We start from the raw sequence: 25,265 nt of genomic DNA on the forward strand, positions 1-25,265 counted from the left end.
AATAGGTTCTGATGATATACAGCTGGGACCAATGGAGGAAAAGTATTATTTAAATGGAGAATGAGTATGTGGGGAAGACGGTTAGGTATTGGTGAGAAATTGACTGTGGTATTAGATCTTGTTTGAAAATTACAGCAGTCTCAACAGCTCATTCAATCTTGCTTGGCCTCATCTTTTTGGGTAGCTTCATGCTGCTGTTTTTCTCCTCACTGCTCCATCATTAGACATGACGGACATCAATAACTTTACTGGCCTTGAATTGGCTATACTGTAGAACTCTCCCAACAGCGAGGATTCCGGAGGTATGTGCCACTATGTCCCTGGTAGATGTTCGAGCCGCATTGTACCTCTCCGGCGATCTTACCGTGAGCCATGGTTGCATGGTGTATCCTTGGTCCTCCGAAAGCTATCCCTGGAATCTTCTTTAACCCTTTGGATACGGCTGGCACCATTGACTGCTGCAGAGTGGAAGAATCACGGAAGCTGCCAGGAAAACATGCATCTACGTGCAGATCAGCTGTATATCAATGGAATGGTAGCCCTTTCTATTCATGACTGGCACAGCATTTGGGTTACATATGGCCACATGATCACAATGATGTCCCTGCACTTATGAGGAAATCCTCCCAGATTATAGAGGTGAAGGTGTCTCTCTTGCTGCAGGAACATGGTGAAATCCCTGGCATTGGCCCTGGCCCGTCACATATGGTACCATATTTATTATTGGACTTGGTTTCCAAGTCCAATTGCAGAACTGTGCAACGTTTGGTGATTGTTTCAGTTAGCACTGACAGCTTTTTTCAAAGCAGTTGAGATAACAGCCTCTGTTAACATCCCCAAGTGTCAGCATAAGGATGTGACCACAGGCAGCATTGAAGGGTGCAATCTCATCAATTTTTCATGCTTCCTCTGATCCATGTCCTTCTCCTCCAGAGTTAAGCCCATAAGAATACTAATAGCTGAAAGGTATAGATCTCCCTAGCAATCTATAACTGTACCAACAGTCAGTGCAAAAGAGACACTACAGCTTTAGGTAGCTATTAAGAAGTTTCAAGAACTATTCTTGTAATTGTTTCTGCTGTATTTTGCACAACAACAACTTGCATTTATACCGTGCCTTTAACGAGGTAAAATGTCCCAAGGTGCTTCACAGGAGCATCAAACAACATTTGACATGGAGCCACATAAGGAAATATTAGGACAGGGAACCAAAAGCTTGGTCAAAGAGGTAGGTTTTAAGGAGCATCTTAAAGGAGGAGAGAGAGGCAGAGAGGTTTATGGAGGGAATTCAAGAGCTCAAAGCCAACTTGTCCAACCTTTTCTCATAAGATTACCCCCTCATCCCAGGAATCAGTCAAGTGAACCTTCTCTGAACTGCCTCTAAAGCAATTATATCCTTTCTTAAATAAGGAGACCAAAACTGCACACAGTATTCCAGATGTGGTCTCACCAATGCCCTGTACAACTGTAGCAAAACATCTCTACTTTTATACTCCATTCCCCTTGCAATAAATGACAACATTCCATTTGCCTTCCTAATCACTTGCTGTACCTGCATACTAACAGATCCCTCTACCTCAGAGTTCTGCAATCTCTCCCTATTTAAATAATCTACTGCTTTTCTATTTCTCCTGCCAAAGTGGACAAGTTCACATTTTCCCACATTATACTCCATCTGCCAAATTTTTGTCCACTCACTTAACCTATCTATATCCCCTCACAGACTCCTTATGTCCTCTTCACAGCTTACTTTCCTATCTACCTTTGTGACAGACAAGAGAGAGGCGGCCAGGCAGACAGACAAGAGAGAGGCGGCCAGGCAGACAGACAAGAGAGAGGCGGCCAGGCAGACAGACAAGAGAGAGGCGGCCAGGCAGACAGACAAGAGAGAGGCGGCCAGGCAGACAGACAAGAGAGAGGCGGCCAGGCAGACAGACAAGAGAGAGGCGGCCAGGCAGACAGACAAGAGAGAGGCGGCCAGGCAGACAGACAAGAGAGAGGCGGCCAGGCAGACAGACAAGAGAGAGGCGGCCAGGCAGACAGACAGACAAGAGAGAGGCGGCCAGGCAGACAGACAGACAAGAGAGAGGCGGCCAGGCAGACAGACAGACAAGAGAGAGGCGGCCAGGCAGACAGACAGACAAGAGAGAGGCGGCCAGGCAGACAGACAGACAAGAGAGAGGCGGCCAGGCAGACAGACAGACAAGAGAGAGGCGGCCAGGCAGACAGACAGACAAGAGAGAGGCGGCCAGGCAGACAGACAGACAAGAGAGAGGCGGCCAGGCAGACAGACAGACAAGAGAGAGGCGGCCAGGCAGACAGACAGACAAGAGAGAGGCGGCCAGGCAGACAGACAGACAAGAGAGAGGCGGCCAGGCAGACAGACAGACAAGAGAGAGGCGGCCAGGCAGACAGACAGACAAGAGAGAGGCGGCCAGGCAGACAGACAGACAAGAGAGAGGCGGCCAGGCAGACAGACAGACAAGAGAGAGGCGGCCAGGCAGACAGACAGACAAGAGAGAGGCGGCCAGGCAGACAGACAGACAAGAGAGAGGCGGCCAGGCAGACAGACAGACAAGAGAGAGGCGGCCAGGCAGACAGACAGACAAGAGAGAGGCGGCCAGGCAGACAGACAGACAAGAGAGAGGCGGCCAGGCAGACAGACAGACAAGAGAGAGGCGGCCAGGCAGACAGACAGACAAGAGAGAGGCGGCCAGGCAGACAGACAGACAAGAGAGAGGCGGCCAGGCAGACAGACAGACAAGAGAGAGGCGGCCAGGCAGACAGACAAGAGAGAGGCGGCCAGGCAGACAGACAAGAGAGAGGCGGCCAGGCAAGAGAGAAGCGGCCAGGCAGACAGACAAGAGAGAGGCGGCCAGGCAAGAGAGAAGCGGCCAGGCGGACAGGCAAGAGAGAGGCGGCCAGGCAGACAGACAAGAGAGAGGCGGCCAGGCAAGAGAGAAGCGGCCAGGCAGACAGACAAGAGAGAGGCGGCCAGGCAGACAGACAAGAGAGAGGCGGCCAGGCAGACAGACAAGAGAGAGGCGGCCAGGCAGACAGACAAGAGAGAGGCGGCCAGGCAGACAGACAAGAGAGAGGCGGCCAGGCAGACAGACAAGGAGACGGCCAGGCAGACAGACAAAGAGACGGCCAGGCAGACAGACAAGAGAGAGGCGGCCAGGCAGACAGACAAGAGAGAGGCGGCCAGGCAGACAGACAAGAGAGAGGCGGCCAGGCAGACAGACAAGAGAGAGGCGGCCAGGCAGACAGACAAGAGAGAGGCGGCCAGGCAGACAGACAAGAGAGAGGCGGCCAGGCAGACAGACAAGAGAGAGGCGGCCAGGCAGACAGACAAGAGAGAGGCGGCCAGGCAGACAGACAAGAGAGAGGCGGCCAGGCAGACAGACAAGAGAGAGGCGGCCAGGCAGACAGACAAGAGAGAGGCGGCCAGGCAGACAGACAAGAGAGAGGCGGCCAGGCAGACAGACAAGAGAGAGGCGGCCAGGCAGACAGACAAGAGAGAGGCGGCCAGGCAGACAGACAAGAGAGAGGCGGCCAGGCAGACAGACAAGAGAGAGGCGGCCAGGCAGACAGACAAGAGAGAGGCGGCCAGGCAGACAGACAAGAGAGAGGCGGCCAGGCAGACAGACAAGAGAGAGGCGGCCAGGCAGACAGACAAGAGAGAGGCGGCCAGGCAGACAGACAAGAGAGAGGCGGCCAGGCAGACAGACAAGAGAGAGGCGGCCAGGCAGACAGACAGACAAGAGAGAGGCGGCCAGGCAGACAGACAGACAAGAGAGAGGCGGCCAGGCAGACAGACAGACAAGAGAGAGGCGGCCAGGCAGACAGACAAGAGAGAGGCGGCCAGGCAGACAGACAAGAGAGAGGCGGCCAGGCAGACAGACAAGAGAGAGGCGGCCAGGCAGACAGACAAGAGAGAGGCGGCCAGGCAGACAGACAAGAGAGAGGCGGCCAGGCAGACAGACAAGAGAGAGGCGGCCAGGCAGACAGACAAGAGAGAGGCGGCCAGGCAGACAGACAAGGAGACGGCCAGGCAGACAGACAAAGAGACGGCCAGGCAGACAGACAAAGAGACGGCCAGGCAGACAGACAAAGAGACGGCCAGGCAGACAGACAAAGAGACGGCCAGGCAGACAGACAAAGAGACGGCCAGGCAGACAGACAAAGAGACAGAAGAGAGACAGAGAAACGAAGGAAAGAGAAAGAAAGCAAAATACAGACTAGGAAGATCCCAAGTCAGTGGTTGGTGAGCTGAACTTGTCTGTGATCTGTCGTTCCTTTGCAGTCAAATAGCTTGTCGACACTCGCCATCAAGGCTCATACATGAATAATTACCACCTGGGTGAGGTACTGGAGGGGAAGAATCATCACCTGTAAGACCATACTCTTAAAAGGAATCAACACCTTCAGGAGAGAAGATGAGAAAATTGGTAGAAAAAAGGTGGGGGGGGGGGGGGGGGGGGGGAGAAAAAGATCAAAATATATCTGTAAAGCATTCAAGACCTGCAACCAGCCAGAAGCTTCAATTTACACTGCTTAGAGCTGCAAAAATGGAAAGGATTCAGAGCTTTGAAGGTCAATAGCCATGTGACGAGCATCGATGAAAGGACACTTTTTAAAAAAATGTTGTGTACTACAGAAAGCGTTAGTTTGACAGCCTCCCTCTATCTCTATTTCATTTGCGAAATATTGCAAGACTCCTTTATTTTCAACCTTGTGGAGGCCCTTGATGATTTCATGGAGGATAAAAGCCCAGAGGGTACGAGTAATATTCTTCAAAAATATAAAAAAGCAAGTTTTTCTTCAGACTATGCCTGAAGGAGAGGATACTTCTATATGAATACCATTGAAAGAGCAGAAAAGAAAATTAAAACTTCAAAGTATACTTTCTAAAATTTTTTTTTAAAATCTATTGTTCCCTTCATCTCCAAACTTTTTACTGCACAGGTCTGAAATCTCTTTTGGATCATCTCACTGCTGCACACATGTGAGTATCATGTGACATGTGACACACAAGTGAGTATCCGGGCTGAAATATTTCATGAGTAAACTGGTTAGAAATGATAAATTCGGGCATTCTTAGGCCCAATCTAAAGAACCTATCTTGGCAATTGGTGCACCAGTCTTGTAAAGTAGATACATCCCTTTGGAACACCAACTACCGAAAAATGCTGTGCACTTTCATCTATAGAACACCAGGCATATGATGGAATCCCAACCTACTCCCTCAAAATTAGATTGCTGATGCCACCAGGGAAAGACTCCCCCACCTCCAGACAGACCCACTCACACACCATGAAATACTGATCAAAATGGTATGAACCACCAATGGGCTCAGGAGCAGATGTGGAGACCACCTAGAATTTTGTGGGATTCACAGGCAGATCTTGGTTTGGGTAAGGTCCTGGTTGCATTCTCTTAGGCCGAATGTTGTTATTAATGGCAGTGGTTCTGTGTGGGGATCAGTTAATAGTGGACTCCCACAGGGATCGGACTTATTACCATAGCTCTTCACAATCCTTACTAATGATCTGGATGAAGGTGCTGGAGGAAACTGTCCACAAGTTCATGGGTGATACAAAGATTGTGCGCGTGTTAGGATCAAAAATGAGAAGAAACGACCAAATTCGGATTTAGGTGCGATGGGGGAAATGGGCCCACTTCTGGCAAAAGTCATTTAATATAGATAAATGCAGAGTTATGCACAGGAGTAGAACTAATGGCAAGCATATGTACACTGTGCAGGATTCCAAGCTAAAGACTATTGAATGGGAAAAAGACCGAGGTGGTATAGTACATGAATCTCTAAAGGTTAACGACCAGTGCAACAAGACTATTGCAAAAAACGAGTATTAGGATGTATTGCTAGGTCAATCCAATACAAAAGAAACTACCGTCCATGCACAAGACCTTGGTTAGGCTTCATCAAGAATATGGTGTCCACTTTTGGTCCCCCTACATGATGGTTGGTATAGAGGTGCTGGGAAAGGTTCAGAGGAAGGCCACTAGATTGACACCTAGTTTAAAAGTCCATAGTTATCGCAATAGGCTTAGTGAGGAGGGGATTTTTACTCTAGAAAAGCACAGACATCAAGGAGATTTGATTAAGGTCTTCAAAATAATGAAAAGATTAGATTCGGTCCATGCGGATAGACTATTTGAATTAGATAGGTTAGGGAGGACCAAGGGTCATGAGTACACATTATAAGCATAGAATTAATTTAGATTTCAGGATGTTTCTTTCCATCGACCCTTGAAAGGGAGCAGAGCTCTTGGCTGTGGCTGATATCACAGTGTACAAAAACTAGGTGAGGTATTAGATGATGTGTCTCACGATCACTGTGGTCTCCTGCAACTCGTTTTGATCACCTTTGGGAGTGGGAGAGAAAGTTCAGATTTTTGTTTTTCCCCGAATTGGTCTGGGGTTCCCCCACCCCCACCCCCTCTGTTTTTGTATCACTCCCAGGAGATTACATGGCTGCTGGTGGTTGGGGTGGGGTGGGGTGGGGTAGGGGTGGTGGTGATATGGTGCAATTGAGCATCATGATCCCTAATGGTATGGGACAGGTTTGATGGCCCATCTGGTCCTTTCCTGTCCATTTTCATATGCAAGTGTTAACATACATTCTGGAACACATGTGGTGCCAATTGCTGATTTGTAATTCAGTTCTCATGGGCTGCCAAAAAATTAAGAGTCCTTATAATAAAGTGCAGTAGTCATTCTGCTCAAATTCCATTTGAATAGCTGTTGGCTAAATGCAAAACTCAAAGAAAGAATTTGCATTTACATGACCGTTTAAGCTGTTTTTGGTTGAGGGACACACGTTGGCCAGGACACCCAGAGAACTGCCCTGCTCTTCCTCAAATAGTGCCATGGGATCTCTCATATCCACCTGAACAGATAGACGGGGCCTCAGGTTAACATCTTATCTCAAAGCTGAGAACCTCAGACAATGCAGCAGATCCTCAATACTTCACAATCTCAGCCTAGAGTTGCTTTTGAACCCACAACCTTCTGACTCAGAGGAGGTGCCAACTGAGTCAGCGTTGACCCTTTGAAAAGCAATGATAGTAAACTCCATTTCAAACATTTATTAATATGATTAAGACAAGAGAAAGCACTTCCTTGGTAAAAACATTAGCGCAAGAACAACAAAAGCTCACTCTTGGTGCCTATTGTCATTCTCAGCACAGTGCCCCCTATGCAGCTTTCAACCCATTGATACGAAGGATGGAAATTTCCACAACTAATGCGAAGAAGGTAACCAGACATCACTTTCCAAACAGTGCACTGTTAAAACTGAAAATCAGCAGCTTCACTGCTCTGAATCACAACACCAGCAATAAATCACAATAATCTGACTCCTTAACACATTATTGGGTAGAAATGGAAATTTCCGTACCCTGCAAGCACTTTGTACGGTGACTGCCTCGCAGAGTTACAGCGTGCCCTGTGTATAAATACCCGTTCTTTTTGACTTGCTTGTCTTCCCTATCATTTATACATTAACACTATGTACATATTTTACAAAAACAGTGTCATTGCTCTATATTTATAGACCAGACAAATGTCACTGTTTTATCATCTGTCAATGATACGTTTCCCAGGAGTTTTCAGTGAGGCTTAAAATTTAAGGTTAATGAGACAATAAAACAGCCATTTCAATTGTTTACGTAGCTTTACTGTCCAGCAAAGCCCCGATTTAAGGGCTGGATTTAAAAGTATCAAATGTGTAAAAGGTGATTTGTCTCTCTCCCCGCCATTTCCCAGATTTACTGAAAATTACATGTTTTTATTTCAAAATCGGCAGATTGCTTTCCTGTAGTTTTCCACTTTGAAACGTTACCTATTCGTGTGTGAGAGAGAGGAAAAAAGAGAGAAAACTTTTGACAGCTAATGTTTGCTAAATATGCGGAAAAAACTCTTGTCGCAAACTACAGTGACACTGTAAATATATTCAAAAGTATTTGCTTACAGTTACTAGAGATAGTGACCAGAGTGATTATTTCCTCTATATGCTTTCACCAGCATGGGATACACACATCCGGCCTGGTAATATGCTGCTAATGGTCATCCCAACCATCCCAAATAAAAATACTAATTTTGCACATTATCAAGAGTAATGAGTCACCAATGGTCCTCATCTCCTTAATGCAGGTGGCTTGCTGTTATGCCTGATATTCATAAATAAACATCAACAACTTGCATTTATATAGCACCTTTAACGTAGTAAAACATCCCAAGGCGCTTCACAGGAGCGTTAGCAAACAAAATTTGACACTGAGCCACATAAGAAGGTATCAGGACAGGTGGCCAAAAGCTTATAGGAACATAGGAACAGGAGTAGGCCATTCAGCCCCTCGTGCTTGCTCCGCCATTTGATAAGATCATGGCTGATCTGTGATCTAACTCCATATACCTGCCTTTGGCCCATATCCCTTAATACCTTTGGTTGCCAAAAAGCGATCTATCTCAGATTTAAATTTAGCAATTGAGCTAGTATCAATTGCCGTTTGAGGAAGAGAGTTCCAAACTTCTACCACCCTTTGTGTGTAGAAATGTTTTCTAATCTCACGCCTTAAAGGTCTGGCTCTAATTTTTAGACTGTGCCCCCTACTCCTAGAATCCCCAACCAGCGGAAATAGTTTCTCTCTATCCACCCTATCTGTTCCCCTTAATATCTTATAAACTTCGATCAGATCACTCCTTAACCTTCTAAACTCTAGAGAATACAACCCCAAGTTGTGTAATCTCCCCTCGTAACTTAACCCTTGAAGTCTGGGTATCATTCTAGTAAACCTACGCTGCACTCCCTCCAAGGCCAATATGCGGTGCCCAGAACTGCTCACAGTACTCCAGGTGTGGTCTAACTGGGGTTTTGTATAGCTTGGTCAAAGAGGTAGGTTTTAAGGAGCGTCTTAAAGGAGGAGAGAGAGATAGAGAGGCAGAGAGGTTTAACAAGGGAATTCCAGAGCTTAGGGCCTAGGCAGCTGAATGCATGGCTGCCAATAGTGGGGTGATGGAAATCAGGAATCCACAAGAGGCCAGAATTGGAGCAGTGCAGAGATCTCGGAGGGTTGTAGGGCTGAAGGAAGTTACAGAGATAGGGAGGGGTGAGGCCAAGGAGGGATTTGAACACAAGGATGAGAACTTTACCTGTGAGGCGTTGCTGGACTGGGAACCAACGTAGGTCAACGAGCACAGGATGATGGGTGAACAGGACTTGGTGCAAGTAGTTGGATTGAGTGCAATTCCCATTGATGCCATATTTGTTACTGTCTCTTAAGACCATCTATCCATAATATATTAAAAATCTTATGCCTGCACACATTTCCTGTCAACTTTTTCAATTATAAATTGCTATGTCCATAACTGCTCTTGGTGTAATTACACTTCCCTGCCAGCAGGGGCACTGCAACCCCTGTACCACATTCTCCCAAAAAATTCTAAATGCTGTTTGAGAGACTTGCATTTATATAGCAGCTTCCACAACCTCAGTCGTCCCAAAGCACTTTACAACCAATTAAGTACTTTTGAAGTATAGTCTCTGTTGTTGGTTTATCTAAATTAGATCCTCCTAATAATGGACTGTCCTGATGTTTTTTTAGTCTATGAGCAGTGGTATAGTAGCACTGGGTTTAATCCTATGCAGAAAATACAGTATGGCAGTAACTGCACTAAAAAGTAGCATTACTGCCACAAGTAACATGCCATTGGAAGCCAACCGATGGTAACATTAGAGCACAGCTGAAAATAAACCATCCTCATCCTTAACCCTCTCATATCTCCTTGTTCAACAACAACTTGCATTTATATAGCACCTTTAACAGAGGTAAACATCCCCCAGCACTTCACAGGAGCATTACCAGACAAAATTGACACCGAGCCAAAGAAGGAGACATTACAACAGGTAACCAAAAGCTTGGTCAAACAGGTTGGTTTTAAGCAGTATCTTAAAGGAGAGGGAGCGGTAGAGAGTCAGAGAGATTTGGGGAGGGAATTCCAGAGCTAAGGACTTAGACGCTGACGGCATGGCCTCCAATGGTGGAGTGAAGGAAGTGGGGGATACACAAGAGGGAGAGTTGGAGGAACGCAGAGTTCAAATTCGTTACAACTTCAGAAACCACTTTGTGTTTAGCACAAAGTCCAGTTTTCACTCAGCTTTTCATGGCCTGTGAGACTTGGGGTGAGAATTTTACACTGACAGAAAGCATACACCTATCTTCAACAATAATAATTACCCAGTATTAATCTGTGAAAACTATTGTATTTTGCTTTATTGTTACTCGGAAGCCAGATTGAAAATGCAGCTTGAACCTGACTTGGTCTTTTAACATTATAGTATTCTAACTTAATGATGCACTAAGCCTTCATTTTCATTGAGTTTCTTGGCACATTAAGTGGAAAAATCAGTTATGTATGAATCCAAAGAAAACATTTGCCAATCAAACACTACTTACTGGGCTATTCTTATAATAATATGAGTATTGAAAAAGTCAGCATAGCATTCACTTACAGATCGAGGTAATTTCGGAGGGGAAAGTTCACATGTGGTAAGCAATAATTTTGAAAAACAAAAGTACTATTGAAGTTAAATAGTAAGAACATAAGAAATAGGAGTAGGAGCAGGCCATCCGGCCCCTCGAGCCTGCTCCGCCATTCAACAAGATCATGGCTGATCTTCTACCTCAACGCCATTTTCCTGCACCATCCCCTTATCCCTTGATGCCTTTAACATGTAGAAATCTATCGATCTCTGTTTTGAACGTACTCAATGGCTGAGCCTCCACAGCCCTCTGGGGTAGAGAATTCCAAAGATTCACCACCCTCTGAGGAAGAAATTTCTCCTCATCTTGGTCCTAAATGGACTACCCCTTATTCTGAGACTGTGACCCCTGGTTCTAGACTCCCCAGCCAGGGGAAACATCCTCCCTGCATCTACTCTGTAGAGCCCTGTAAGAATTTTGTATGTTTCAATGAGATCACCTCTCATTCTTCTGAAGTCCAGAAGAAACATGCCTAGTCTACTCAATCTCTCCTCATAAAACAATCCTGCTATCCCAGGAATCAGTCTGGTGAACCTTCGTTGCACTCCCTCTATGACAAGCATATCCTTTCTTAGGTAAGGAGACCAAAATTATGCATGACACTCCAGGTGCGGTCTCACCAAGGCCCTGTATAATTGCAGTAAGACATCTTTACTCCTGTACTCAAATCCTCTTGTAATAAAGGCCAACATACCATTTGCCTTCCTAATTGCTTGCTGCATCTGCATGTTAGCTTTCATGTACAAGGACACCTAGGTCCCTTTGAATATCAACATTTCCCAATCTATCACCATTTAGAAAATATTCTGCATTTCTGTTTTTCCTACCAAAGTGGATAACTTCACATTTTTCCACATTACATTTCATCTGCTATGTTCTTGCCCACTCACTTAGCCTGTCTATATCCCCTTGAAGCCTCTTTGCATCCTCCTCACAACTCACATTCCCCCTGGTTTTGTGTCATCAGCAAACTTGGAAATATTACATTTGGTCCCTGCATCCATATCATTGATATAAATTGTGAATAGCTGGGGCCCAAGCACCGATCCCTGTGGTACCCCACTAGTCACAGTCTGCCAACCTGAAAAAGACTCATTTATTCCTGCTCTCTGTATTCTGCCTGTTAACCAATTCTCAATCCATGCCAGTATATTACCCCCAATTCCATGTGCTCTAACTTTGTTCACCAGCCTCCTGTGTGGGACCTTATCGAAAGCCTTCTGAAAATCCAAATACACCACATCCACTGGTTCCCCCTTATCTATTCTACTAGTTACATCCTCAAAGAACTCCAATAGGTTTGTCAAACATGATTTCCCTTTCATAAATCCATGTTGACTCTGCCAAATCCTATTATTATTTTCTAAATGTCCTGTTATCACATCCTTTATAATAGATTCTAGCATTTTCCCTACTACTGATGTCAGGCTAACCGGTCTGTAGTTCCCTGTTTTCTCTCTCCCTCCTTTCTTAAATAGGGGTTACATTTGCTACCCTCCAATCTGCAGGAACCATTCCAGAATCTATAGAATTTTGGAAGATGACAACCAATGCATCCACTATCTCTATAGCCACCTCTTTCAAAACCCTGGGATGTAGATCATCAGGTCCTTGGAATTTATCGACTTTCAGACCCAATAATTTCTCTAGTACTTTTTTTTTTACTAATACTAATTTCTGATCAAAACATTCATGCATGAAATTCAAAACCTAAAATGACGTCTCATAACGTAACACTGAAAGCTCAACTCCCAGTTATGTTCCATTTTATAGCACCTATCACAACTTCAGGCCATCCCAAAATGCTTTACAACCAATGAGGTAATTTTTTGACGTATAGTCACTGTTGTAATGCAGGAAACGTAGCAGCCAATTTGCACACAGTAAGGTTCCACAAACAGCAATGCAATAATGTCCAGATAATCTGTTTTAGTGGTATTGGTTGAGGGATAAATGTTGGCCAGGACACCAGGAAGAACTTCCCTGCTCTTTTTAATCCTAATATAGACTGGGATAGTAATAGTGTAAAGGGCAAAGAGAGGGAGGAATTTCTGAAGTGTATTCAGGAGAACCTTCTTGATCAGTATGTTTCCAGCCCAACGAGGAAGGAGGCATTGCTGGATCTGGTTCTGGGGAATGAGGTGGGCCAAGTGTCAGTGGGGGGACATTTACGGAACTGTTGAGACATGAATGAGGGAAAGAGAAACAGTGAAGACTGATAGGGTTGAACAGTCACCCAACTAAAGACAAGTCGAGACAAGTCCTTGCCTAGCAATTGACGTCCTATTCTACAGATGCAAATTGGGTATTAGTCAAAGTCCGGGGAAAATATACATAAGATAATTAGCTTTGAACTTGCTACATGGTGAATGACAAATGGAGACAGCCAGTCTAGGGAACAAAGATCAGTCAAATACAGGGAAGTCACACCTCACTCCAAAGAGTGGGGTGTGACACTCCAAAATATGGGATTTCATTTCCACATTCACCTGAGGAAGGAGGAAGCCTCCGAAAGCTTGTGAATTTCAAATAAAATTGCTGGACTATAACTTGGTGTTGTAAAATTGTTTACAACACTCCAAAGAGGACACAGTAATCTGTGCAAGATTGAGTTTGAAGGGAGAAAACTCACACCAAATTGAGGTGAACAAAGGCAGAGCAGTCTTTGTGGGGGAAATGGCTTTTCCAAAGCCAGTTAGTTTTAAGTGGTGTTTGAGTGGCAGACAAATATACCCAGTCTGTGTGTGTTAGGTGGGTTTCGGTGGGCATGTCCAAGGTATGAGCAAAGGTAGCATAAAGGGACCACGCTATGGCTGTTGGGGGGGGTTACTGTCCGAAGAGCTCATGCCTAGGCTGGACTGTATCCTGCTTATCGTACTGTAACATTGAAATAAAAGGCAAGGCAAGACAAGAAACAAGGACCGAGACTGCCTATCATTTTACCCGATGGATTTAACTTCAGGAACAGTGATCATAGTATCATAAGGTTTAGATTAGTTATGGAAAAGGACAAGGATCAAGCTAGAGTAAAAATATTTAACTGAAGGGCCAATTTCAGTGGGTTGAGAACAGCTCTGGCCCAGGTAAATTGGAATCAAAGATTGGCAAACAAAACTGTAATTGAACAATGGGTGGCCTTTAAAGAGGAGATGATTCGGGTACAGTCTAGGTACATTTCCACAAGGAGAAATGGTAGGGCAACCAAAGGCACAGCTCCCTGGATGATGAAAGAGATAGAGAGTAAGAGGAAGCAGAAAATGGGGGCACATGACAGAGGTCAGGTTGATAATACAAGTGGGAACCAGGCTGAATATAGAAAGTACAGAGGAGAAGTGAAAAAGGAAGTAAGAGGGGCAAAGAGAGAGTATGAGAATAGACTGGCAGCTAACATAAAAGGGAATCTAAAAGTCTCCTAAAGACATATAAAAATAGTAAACGGGTAGTAAGAGGAGGGTTGGGACCAAAAAGGAGACCTACACTTGGAGGTAAAGGGCATGGCTGAGGTACGAAATGAGTACTTTACATCTGTCTTTACCAAGGAAGAAGATGCTGCCAAAGTCACAGTAAGAGGAGGCAGTTGAGATACTGGATGGGATGAAAATTGAGAAAGAGGAGGTAATGGAAAGGCTGGCTGTACTTAAAGTAGATCAGTCACCCGGAGATGGGATGCATCCTAGATTGCTGAGGGAAGTAAGGGTGGAAATTGCGGAAGTACTGGCCATAATCTTCTGATCCTCCTTAGATATGGGGGTGGTGCCAGAGGATTGGAGAATTGCAAATGTTACACCCTTGTTCAAAAAAGGGTGTAAGGATAAACCCGGCAACTACAGGTCAGTCAGTTTAACTTCGGTGGTGGGGAAGCTTTTAGAAATGATAATCCGGGACAAAATTAATAGTCACTTGGACAATTGTGGATTAATAAAGGAAAGCCAGAATGGACTTGTTAAAGGCAAATTGTGTTTAACTAACTTGATTGAATTTTTTCATGAGGTAACAGAGAGGGTTGATGAGGGCAATGCAGTTGATGTTGTGTATATGGACTTTCAAAAGGCATTTGATAAAGTGCCACATAATAGGCATGTAAGCAAAATTGAAGCCCATGGAATAAAAGGGGCAGTGGCAGCATGGATACAAAATTGGCTAAGTGACAGGGAAGAGAGAGTAGTGATGAACGGTTGTTTTTCCACCAGGGGTCGGTAATGGGACCACTGATTTTGTGATATATATTAATGACTTGGACTTGGGTGTGCAGGGCACAATTTCAATATTTGCAGATAACACAAAACTTGGAAGTGTAGTGAACAGTGAGGAGGATAGTGATGGGCTTCAAGAGGACATAGATAGGCTACTGGAATGGGCAGATACATGGCATATGAAATTTAAAGCAGAGAAGTGCAAAGTGATACATTTTGGCAGGAAGAATGAGGAGAGGCAATATAAACTAAATGGTACATAATAGGAGCAGAAATAGGCTATACGGCACCTCGAGCCTGCTCCGCCATTCAATCAGATTATGGCTGATCTTCGACCTCAACTCCACTTTCCCATCCGATCCCCATATCCCTTGATTCCCCTAGAGTCCAAAAATCTATCCATCAATGACTCAGCATACCCAGCACTCTGGGGTAGAGAATTCCAAAGATTCCCAACCCTCTGAGTGAAGAAATTCCTCCTCATCTCATTCTTAAATGGCCGACCCCTTAACCAGAGAATATGCCTCCTAGAACCCTGGTTCAATGAGTAGTGTAGAAGAACATGCCAGGAGCAGCACCAGGCGTACCTAAAAATGAGGTGCCAACCTGGTGAAGCTACAACTCAGGACTACATGCATGCTAAACAGTGGAAGCAACATGCTATAGACAGAGCTAAGCGATTCCACAACCAACGGATCAGATCAAAGCTCTGCAGTCCTGCCACATCCAGTCATGAATGGTGGTGGACAATTAAACAACTAACGGGATGAGGAGGCTCTGCAAACATCCCCATCCTCAATGATGGCAGAGTCCAGCACATGAGTGCAAAAGACAAGGCTGAAGCATTTGCAACCATCTTCAGCCAGAAGTGCAGAGTGGATGATCCATCTCGGCCTCCTCCTGATATCCCCACCATCACAGAAGCCAGTCTTCAGCCAATTCGATTCACTCCACATGATATCAAGAAACGGCTGAGTGCACTGGATACAGCAAAGGCTATGGGTCCTGACAACATCCCAGCTAAAGTGCTGAAGACTTGTGCTCCAGAACTAGCTGCGCCTCCAGCCAAGCTGTTCCAGTACAGCTACAACAATGGCATCTACCCGACAATGTGGAAAATTGCCCAGGTATGTCCTGTCCACAAAAAGCAGGACAAATCCAATCTGGCCAATTACCGCCCCATCAGTCTACTCTCAATCATCAGCAAAGTGATGGAAGGTGTCGTCGACAGTGCTATCAAGCGGCACTTACTCACCAATAACCTGCTCACCGATGCTCAGTTTGGGTTCCGCCAGGACCACTCGGCTCCAGATCTCATTACAGCCTTGGTCCAAACATGGACAAAAGAGCTGAATTCCAGGGGTGAGGTGAGAGTGACTGCCCTTGACATCAAGGCAGCATTTGACCGAGTGAGGCACCAAGGCACCCCAGTAAAACTGAAGTCAATGGGAATCAGGGGGAAAACTCTCCAGTGGCTGGAGTCATACCTAGCACAAAGGAAGATGGTAGTGGTTGTTGGAGGCCAATCATCTCAGCCCCAGGACATTGCTGCAGGAGTTCCTCAGGGCAGTGTCCTAGGCCCAACCATCTTCAGCTGCTTCATCAATGACCTTCCCTCCATCATAAGGTCAGAAATGGGGATGTTCGCTGATGATTGCACAGTGTTCAGTTCCATTCGCAGCCCCTCAAATAATGAAGCAGTCAACATCCAGGCTTGGGCTCATAAATGGCAAGTAACATTCGCGCCAGATAAGTGCCAGGCAATGGCCATCTCCAACAAGAGAGAATCTAACCACCTCCCCTTGACATTCAATGGCATTACCATCGCCGAATCCCCCACCATCAACATCCTGGGGGTCACCATTGACCAGAAACTTAAGTGGACCAGCCATATAAATACTGTGGCTACGAGAGCAGGTCAGAGGCTGGGTATTCTGCGGCGAGTGACTCACCTCCTGACTCCCCAAAGCCTTTCCACCATCTACAAGGCACAAGTCAGGAGTGTGATGGAATACTCTCCACTTGCTTGGATGAGTGCAGCTCCAACAACACTCAAGAAGCTCGACACCATCCTGGACAAAGCAGCCCGCTTGATTGGCACCCATCCACCACCCTAAACATTCACTCCCTTCACCACCGGCGCACAGTGGCTGCAGTGTGTACCATCCACAGGATGCACTGCAGCAACTCGCCAATGCTTCTTCAACAGCTCCTCCCAAACCCGCGACCTTTACCACCTAGAAGGTCAAGAGCAGCAGGCACATGGGAACAACACCACCTGCACGTTCCCCTCCAAGTCACACACCATCCCGACTTGGAAATATATCGCCGTTCCTTCATTGTCGCTGGGTCAAAATCCTGGAACTCCCTTCCTAACAGCACTGTGGGAGAACCGTCACCACACGGACTGCAGCGGTTCAAGAAGGCGGCTCACCACCACCTTCTCAAGGGCAATTAGGGATGGGCAATAAATGCCGGCCTCGCCAGCGACGCCCACATCCCATGAACGAATAAAAAATAAGTTCTAGACTCTCTAGCTAGGGGCAACAATCTCTCAGCATCTACCCAGTCAAGCCCCCTCATAATCTTACATGTTTCAATGAGATCACCTCACATTCTTCTAAACTCGAGTGCATAGGCCCATTCCACTCAACCTCTCTTCATAGGACAGACCTCTCATCCCAGGAATGAATCTAGTGAACCTTTGTTGCTCTAAGGCAAGTATATCCTTTCTTCGTTAAGGAGACCAAAACTGTATGCAGTACTCCAGGTGAGGTCTCACCAATGCCCTGTACAAATGTAGTAAGACTTCCTTACTCTTATACTCCAACCCCTTTGCAATAAAGGCCAACATGCCGTTTGCCTTCCTAATTGCTTGCTGTACCTGCATGCTAACTTTTTGCATTTCTTGTACGAGGACACCCAAGTCCCTCATTTAATAGTTTCTCACCATTTAAAAAATATTCTGTTTTTCTATTCTTCCTACCAAAGTAAATAACCTCACATTTCCCCACATTACTCCATCTGCCAACTTCTTGCCCACTCACTTAACCTGTATATATCCCTTTGCAGATTCTTTGTGTCCTCCTCACAGCTTACTTTCCTGCCTAGCTTTGTAGCGTCAGTAAACTTGGATACATTACACTCGGTCCCTTCATCTATGTCATTAATATAGATTGTAAATAGCTGAGGCCCAAGCACCGATCCTTGTGGCACCCCACTAGTTATAGCCTGCCAACCTGAGAATGACCCGTTTATCCCTACTTCCTGTTTTCTGTCCTTTAACCAATCCTCTATCCATGCTAATATATTATCCCCAACCCCATGAGCCCTTTCCTTATGTAACAATCTTTTGGCACCTTATCGAATGCCTATTGAAAATCCAAATATACTACATCCACTGGCTCTCCTTTATCTACCCTGCTAGTTACATCCTCAAAAAGCTCTAATAAATTTGTCAAACATGATTTCCCTTTCATAAAACCATGTTGACTCTGCCTAATCATATTATGATTTTCTAAGTGCCCTGTTACCATTTCCTTAATGATGGATTCCAGCATTTTCCCGACGACCGATATCAGGCTAACTGGCCTGTAGTTCCGTTTTTTCTCTTCCCTTCTTGAATAGCAGGGTAACATTTGCTACCTTTCAACCCACTGGGACCTTTCCAGAATCTGGAGGATTTTGGAAGATCATAACCAATGCATCCACTATCTCTGCGGCCACCTCTTAAAACCTTCGGATGTAGGTCATCAGGTCCTGGGGATTTGTCGGTTTTTAGTCCCATTAGTTTGTCCAGTACTTTTTCTCTAGTGATATTAAATGTTTTAAGTACTTCACTCTCATTTACCCCTTGGTTTCCACTATTTTTGGTATGTTTTTTGTGTCTTCTACTGTGAAGACAGATACAAAATATTTGTTTAACGCATCTGCCATTTCCTGATTCCCTATTATAATTTCTCCTGTCTCAGCCTCTAAAGGGACCAACGTTTACTTTTGCTACTCTCTTCCTTTTTACATACTTGTAGAAGCTCTTACAATCCGTTTTTATATTTCTTGCTAGTTTACTTTCATATTCCAATTTCTCCCTTTTTAATCAACTTTTTGGTCATCCTTTGCTGGTTTCTAAAACTCTCCCAATTCCCAGGCTTACTACTCTTCTTGGCAACATTATAGGCCTCTTCTTTCAATCTAATACTCACCTTAACTTCTTTAGTTAGCCACGGATAGATCACTCTTCCCGTGGAGTTTTTATTTCTCAATGGAATGTATACTTGTTGAGAATATTAAAATATTTCTTTAAATGTTTGACATTGCTTTTCATTGTCAAACCCTTTAATTTAATTTCCCAATCTACCTTTGACAACTTGCCCCTCAAACCTATGTAATTGGCTTTATTTAAGTTTAAGACTCTCGTTTCTGACTTAAGTACATTACTTTCAAACTCAATGTGACATTCTATCATATTATGATCACTCTTCCCCAGAGGTTCTTTTACTGTGAGATTACTAATTAACCCTATCTCATTACACAATACAAGATCTAAAATAGCCAGTTCCCTGGTTGGTTCCATGACATATTGCTCTAGGAAACCGTCTCGAATACATGAACTCATCTTCCAAACTACTTTTGCCAATTTGATTTGCCCAGTCTATATTCAGATTAAAGTCCCCCATGATTACTGCATTACCTTTATTACAAGTTCCTATTATTTCATGATTAATACACTGTCCAATGGTACAGCTACTATTAGAGGGCCTATAAACTACTCCTACTATTGCTTTCTGCCCCTTGTTATTTCTTATTTCTACCCATACTGATTCTATTTCTTGATCCTCCGAGCCAAGATCCTTTCTCACCACTGTCCTTATGTCATCCTTTATTATTAGGGCTATCGCCCCTCCTTTTCCATTCTGCCTGTCTTTTCTAAACGTCATGTACCCTGGAATATTTAGTTCCCAACCGTGGACATTTTGCAACCACATCTCTGTAATGGCTATTAGAGATAAATGGGTTTGACCTATTTGTGCAATTAATTCATCTATCTAGTTACGAATGCTCCATGTATTCAGAGAAAGAGCCTTTAATTTTGACTTTTCAAACATTTTTTCCTGCTTTGACCTTACTTGTTGTTGCACTATTATTGGTAAACTCTCTGTGCCTTCCTGCCACACTCTGCTTATCTTTACCCATTGTAAACAATTTTACAACACCAAGTTATAGTCCAACAATTTTATTTGAAATTCACAAGCTTTCGGAGGCTTCCTCCTTCCTCAGGTGAATGTTGTGGACAACATTCCACTCCACAACATTCACCTGAGGAAGGAGGAAGCCTCCGAAAGCTTGTGAATTTCAAATAAAATTGTTGGACTATAACTTGGTGTTGTAAAATTGTTTACAATTGTCAACCCCAGTCCATCACCGGCATCTCCACATCTTATCTTTACCCAATTGTCAACCCCAGTCCATCACCGGCATCTCCACATCTTATCTTTACCCAATTGTCAACCCCAGTCCATCACCGGCATCTCCACATCTTATCTTTACCCAATTGTCAACCCCAGTCCATCATCGGCATCTCCACATCATATCTTTACCCAAGTCACTACACGGTTCTATTTTCTTAACATTTCTCATTAGATTTCTAAATTTCCCCTCACCGGACCCCTCCACCCCCCCTTTTTAGTTTCAAGCCCTATTCTAAATTCTAGCCCAATTCTAAAGGGGGTGCAGGAACAGAGACTCCTGAGGGTATATGTTTATAAATCTTTGAAGGTGGCAGGGCAGGTTGAGAAAGCGGTTGAAAAAGCATACAGGATCCTGGGCTTTATAAATAGAGGCATAGAGTACAAAAGCTTGGAAGTCATGGTGAACCTTTATAAAACACTGGTTCGGCCACAGCTGGAGTATTATGTCCAATTCTGGGCACCACACTTTAGGAAGGATGCCAAGGCCTTATAGAGGGTGCAGAAAAGATTTACTAGAATGGTTCCAGGGATGAGAGACTTCAGTTATGTGGATAGACTGGAGGAGCTGGGGATGTTCTCCTTTGAGCAGAAAAGGTTGAGAGGAGATTTGATAGAAGTGTTCAAAATCATGAAGGGTTTCGATGAAGTAAATAAAGAGACACTGTTCCCTTTGGCAGAAGGGTCAAGAACCAGGAGGTGATTGGCAAAAGAACCAAAGGCGACATGAGGGAAAACCTTTTTTTTAAATGCAGTGAGTAGTTATGATCTGGAATGCGCTGCCTGAAAGGGTGGTGGAAGCAGATTCAATTGTGGCTTTCAAAAAGGAATTGGATAAATACTTGAAAGGAAAAAATTTGCAGGGCTGTAGGGAAAGGGGACTAACTGGATTGCTCTTACAAAGTGCCAGCATGGGCCGAAAGGCCTCCTTCTGTGCTGTACCATTTTATAATTCTTTGAAATAGTGCCACGTGATTTTTATGTCCACTTGAAAGGGCAGATGGGGCCTCAGTTGTCATCCGAAAGACAGCACCTCGGACAGTAGAGCACTCCCGCAGGACTACACTGGAGCATCAGCCTAGATTTTGTGCTCAAGTATCTGGAGTGGGACTGTGAACCCACAACCTGGAGACTCAGAGGCGAGAGTGCTAACAACTGAGCTACGGCTAATACAGAGTGGCACAAAGTGCAACCCTCCTAACAACCATCTCATGCAGCAATGTCACCACTTCAGCAACTATCAAACTGGGGGCAAAATGCTGATCTGCTCTGTCACAGGCCTTCAGACTCATGCTTGCACCTGGATGGAGTTTTCTTTCCCTTCATTGTTCTCTGTCATTTCTCAGTCCCCTCACCCTGAAGCCTTGGCAAAGCCGTTCCAAAATTTTTGTCACCTTATTATGACAGCCCCTTAAATTGTGCCCATCCTTTTAAATTTCACTTGTACACTATCGGACCAAATGCTGGAATATGGGATTAGAGTAGACAGGGCTGATGGCCGGCGCGGACACGATGGGCCGAAGGGCCTCTATCCGTGCTGTATAACTCTATGACTCTATGACTATTGTCTGTTCCCACCATTAGTGTGTGCCCTGCAAATGTGGAGCCATGTGCAATTATTATCATGCACTGACCCTCGGAACATTGGGTGCAAATAACACACTTCTATTTGCATCAGTGCAAAATCTAGTTCTAATCTTCCGGATATCATCTGCATCAGTTTTTTTTCTCTAACCCAAATGGAATGCTGATGACATTCCCAGAGTCTTCAGCCCACCACTTGCGGAACGAGAGTCACTGACTTGGAAACAGGAGAGTTCTTCTCAGTCATCCACTCATCACATGGAGAATGATAGAAGTCACTTGTTATTCGGGTTTATTCCTCCACCAACCCCACCCCCCCACCCCACCACCCCGTCTACCAGCTCTCTCAGTCAATAATTCTGTACTACAAAGTTATTTTGGAAATTGGGCCCTGAACTGTTCAAGCCAATTAAGGTTTTGCATCAGACGTCAGTATCTTGCAGGAGCACCATTGTTTATGAACAATACAACAACCTACATGATGCCAATGCTCGAACGAAAGTTCCTTCATCAATCACGGAGCCACGAAGCATTTTAACACAACTGACGTTATCGTGACTTTTCTTCACAAATCCAACCTGCCTCACTTCATTGTTGGTGGTTGCACATAGTTCAGCAGCTTGAGAGAGTGAAGTAGTGGATTTTAATTGCTCACTGTTAAGACTATCCGCTTTAATCAATTGACAGGGACGATGGAATTAAGGAACCAATGAACCAGAGCCTCATTTGCAAAGGCCCATCACAGCAGCAAAACACTTTCCTTTGTTTCCTAAATGGAAGAATAAAATCAATTCTTTTTTGTTTTGGTTTGCACAGGTAGGAATGAATAGCTGCAGCAGCACTTTTCCAACCTGTTAAGTGAAGCATTTTAAACAATGTAAACAAATGACACATTACAGCCATGCACTTCCCTCATGATCAAACATGGTGATGTTAGCAACATGATTTAGTGCCCATTGCATGCAAGTCTCTGTCCAAGAGCTCGAGCGTGTTCTGCCACGGGAATAGTTGCCACTTTCTTTTAAGGAATCAAACTTACTGCGAACTAATAAGAAGCAGTATGGAGTTTTTAAAATGCAACTCCGCAATATAGAAACCCGCACAGGTTGAATGTCAAGACAGGGAACTTGACATCCCAATAAAAAGCCACATCTACAGCACAGTGCTCAGTTGTTCAATGGCCTCTGCCTCAGCAACTCCATGGCAAAGCATTCCATTTTCCAACAACTCGGCACAAAGAAAATTCTCCTCTTCTCATTCAGGGACAATTTTAAAATTGATCATTCTTCCACACTGACTCCACAAGCAGAGGAAATAGTCATTCCCTATTCAACCTATCAAAACCGTCAGAATTTTAAAAACTATCATATCTAAAAGTTGAATATTGTGGTAACAAAAGAACATAAGAACTAGGAGCAGGAGTAGGCCATACGGCCCCTCGAGCCTGTTCCGCCATTCAATAAGATCATGGCTGATCTTCTACCTCAACTCCACTTTCCTGCCCGATCCCCATATCCCTTGATTCCCTTAGAGTCCACAAATCGATCGATCTCAGTCTTGAATATATTCAACAACGGAGCACCCACAGCCTCTGGTGTAGAAAATTCCAAAGATTCACAACCCTCTGAGTGAAGAAATTTTTCCTCATCCCAGTCCTCTTGTCTTGAGACTGTGGCCCCTAGTTCTAGACTCTCCAGCCAGGGGAAACAGCCTCTCAGCATCTATCCTGTCAAGCCCTCTCAGAATTTTATACGTCTCAATGAGATCGCCTCTCATTCTTCTAAACTCCAGACAGTATAGGCCCATTCTACTCAATCTCTCCTCATAGGACAACCCTCTCATCCCAGGAATCAATCTAGTGAACCTTCTTTGCACCCCGCTCTAAAGGAAAGTACATCCTTCCTTAGGTAAGGAGGCTGAAACTGTACTTGGTACTCCAGGTGTGGTCTCTCCAAAGCCCTATGTAATTGTAGCAAGGCCTCCTTACTACTACCCCCTTGCAATAAAGGCTAACATACCATTTGCCTTCCTAATTGCTTGCTGTACCTGCATGTTAACTTTCTGTCCCAAATCCCTCTGAACACCAACATTTCTTAGTCCCTCGCCTTTTAAAATAACGTTTAATACTATCCATTTTCAGCTCGTATATCTTTCATTCGTGAATTTTATGCTTTAGCTTTTGTGAGGCATAAAGCTTTATAATCTCAGGATTTTGGCCATGCGTTTTAGAAATTATTTTTATCCCATATATTATAAATGGAATATCACAAACACATCTTCATTCAGCTGCACTTAAATCCTCTGGGACTGCAGATATATCTCGGCACCAAAAAGTGACCCCTATATACGGAAAGTATCGAATAGTATCAGAACCCAAGTACAGGGACACTGGTTAGTGATCAATTTGTACACCAGCCCAAGTGATCGCTTAACCAAATGATCAATATAGGCAATGTGTACTGTACTGCAGAGCAGTATGACTCAGCAGCACTTTAAACCATTAATCAGTTGCTCAGCCTCTCCTTCCAATGCTCTAAGAATTTTACCTCGAAATATCAGTCCTATATAGAATATTCAACAAGTAAATGTTAGCAAAATGAACAGTCAATAATCTCCAGCACTCAATCACTTTCTATATCATCAACAGCGCTCAAGCCATGATGAAGACATTAGATTCCAGCCACAACCTGGTTTACATTGTAAAACAGAGCTGATCAAGATATGAAATTAAAATACATTTCAGTAAAACATAAAATGGGTAGCATCCATTGTTGAAACCTTAACATAGAGTGATAGAGATGCACAGCGATGAGCTCTTTTACTCAGTTCTCGGTATTAGCATATCTATTAGTAACTTCCAAACCCATGACCTCCACCACCTAGAAGGACCAGGGCAGCTGATGCATGGGAACGCCAAGTTCCCCTCCAAGTCACACACCATCCTGACTTGGAAACATAATCACCGTTCCTCCATTGTCACTGGGTCAAAATCCTGGAACTCCCTACCTAACAACACTGTGGGAGCACCTTCACCACACGGACTGCAGCGTTCAAGACGGCGGCTCCCCACAACCTTCTCAAGGGCAACTAGGGATGGACATTAAATGCTGGCTATGCCAGCGACGCCCACACCCCAAGAATGAATTTTTTAAAAACCTGAAGCACTTTGCTCTGAAAAGTAATTGTTTCAAGAGTCTCGACCATTTTAATTGTGATATCCGACTACAGTGCATTCCTTTCTTTCAGTATATTCTTTTTAACGTTCAATCGATAACCTAATTTCAATAGCCACCCATGACTACATGGTTGCTGCATAGTCTTGGTGGTAGGGAAACAGTTTGAAAGTTTTCTGCGTGAAGGGATATATAATCACTTGGAGAGCATAGCAGTTATTAGGAATATCCAGTATGCATTTAGAAAGGACAGTCCTGCCTCACTAATTTAATTTGGTTCT

Source organism: Heptranchias perlo, chromosome 9 (assembly GCF_035084215.1).
Source record: "Heptranchias perlo isolate sHepPer1 chromosome 9, sHepPer1.hap1, whole genome shotgun sequence".
In the NCBI taxonomy this organism is placed as follows: domain Eukaryota; kingdom Metazoa; phylum Chordata; class Chondrichthyes; order Hexanchiformes; family Hexanchidae; genus Heptranchias; species Heptranchias perlo.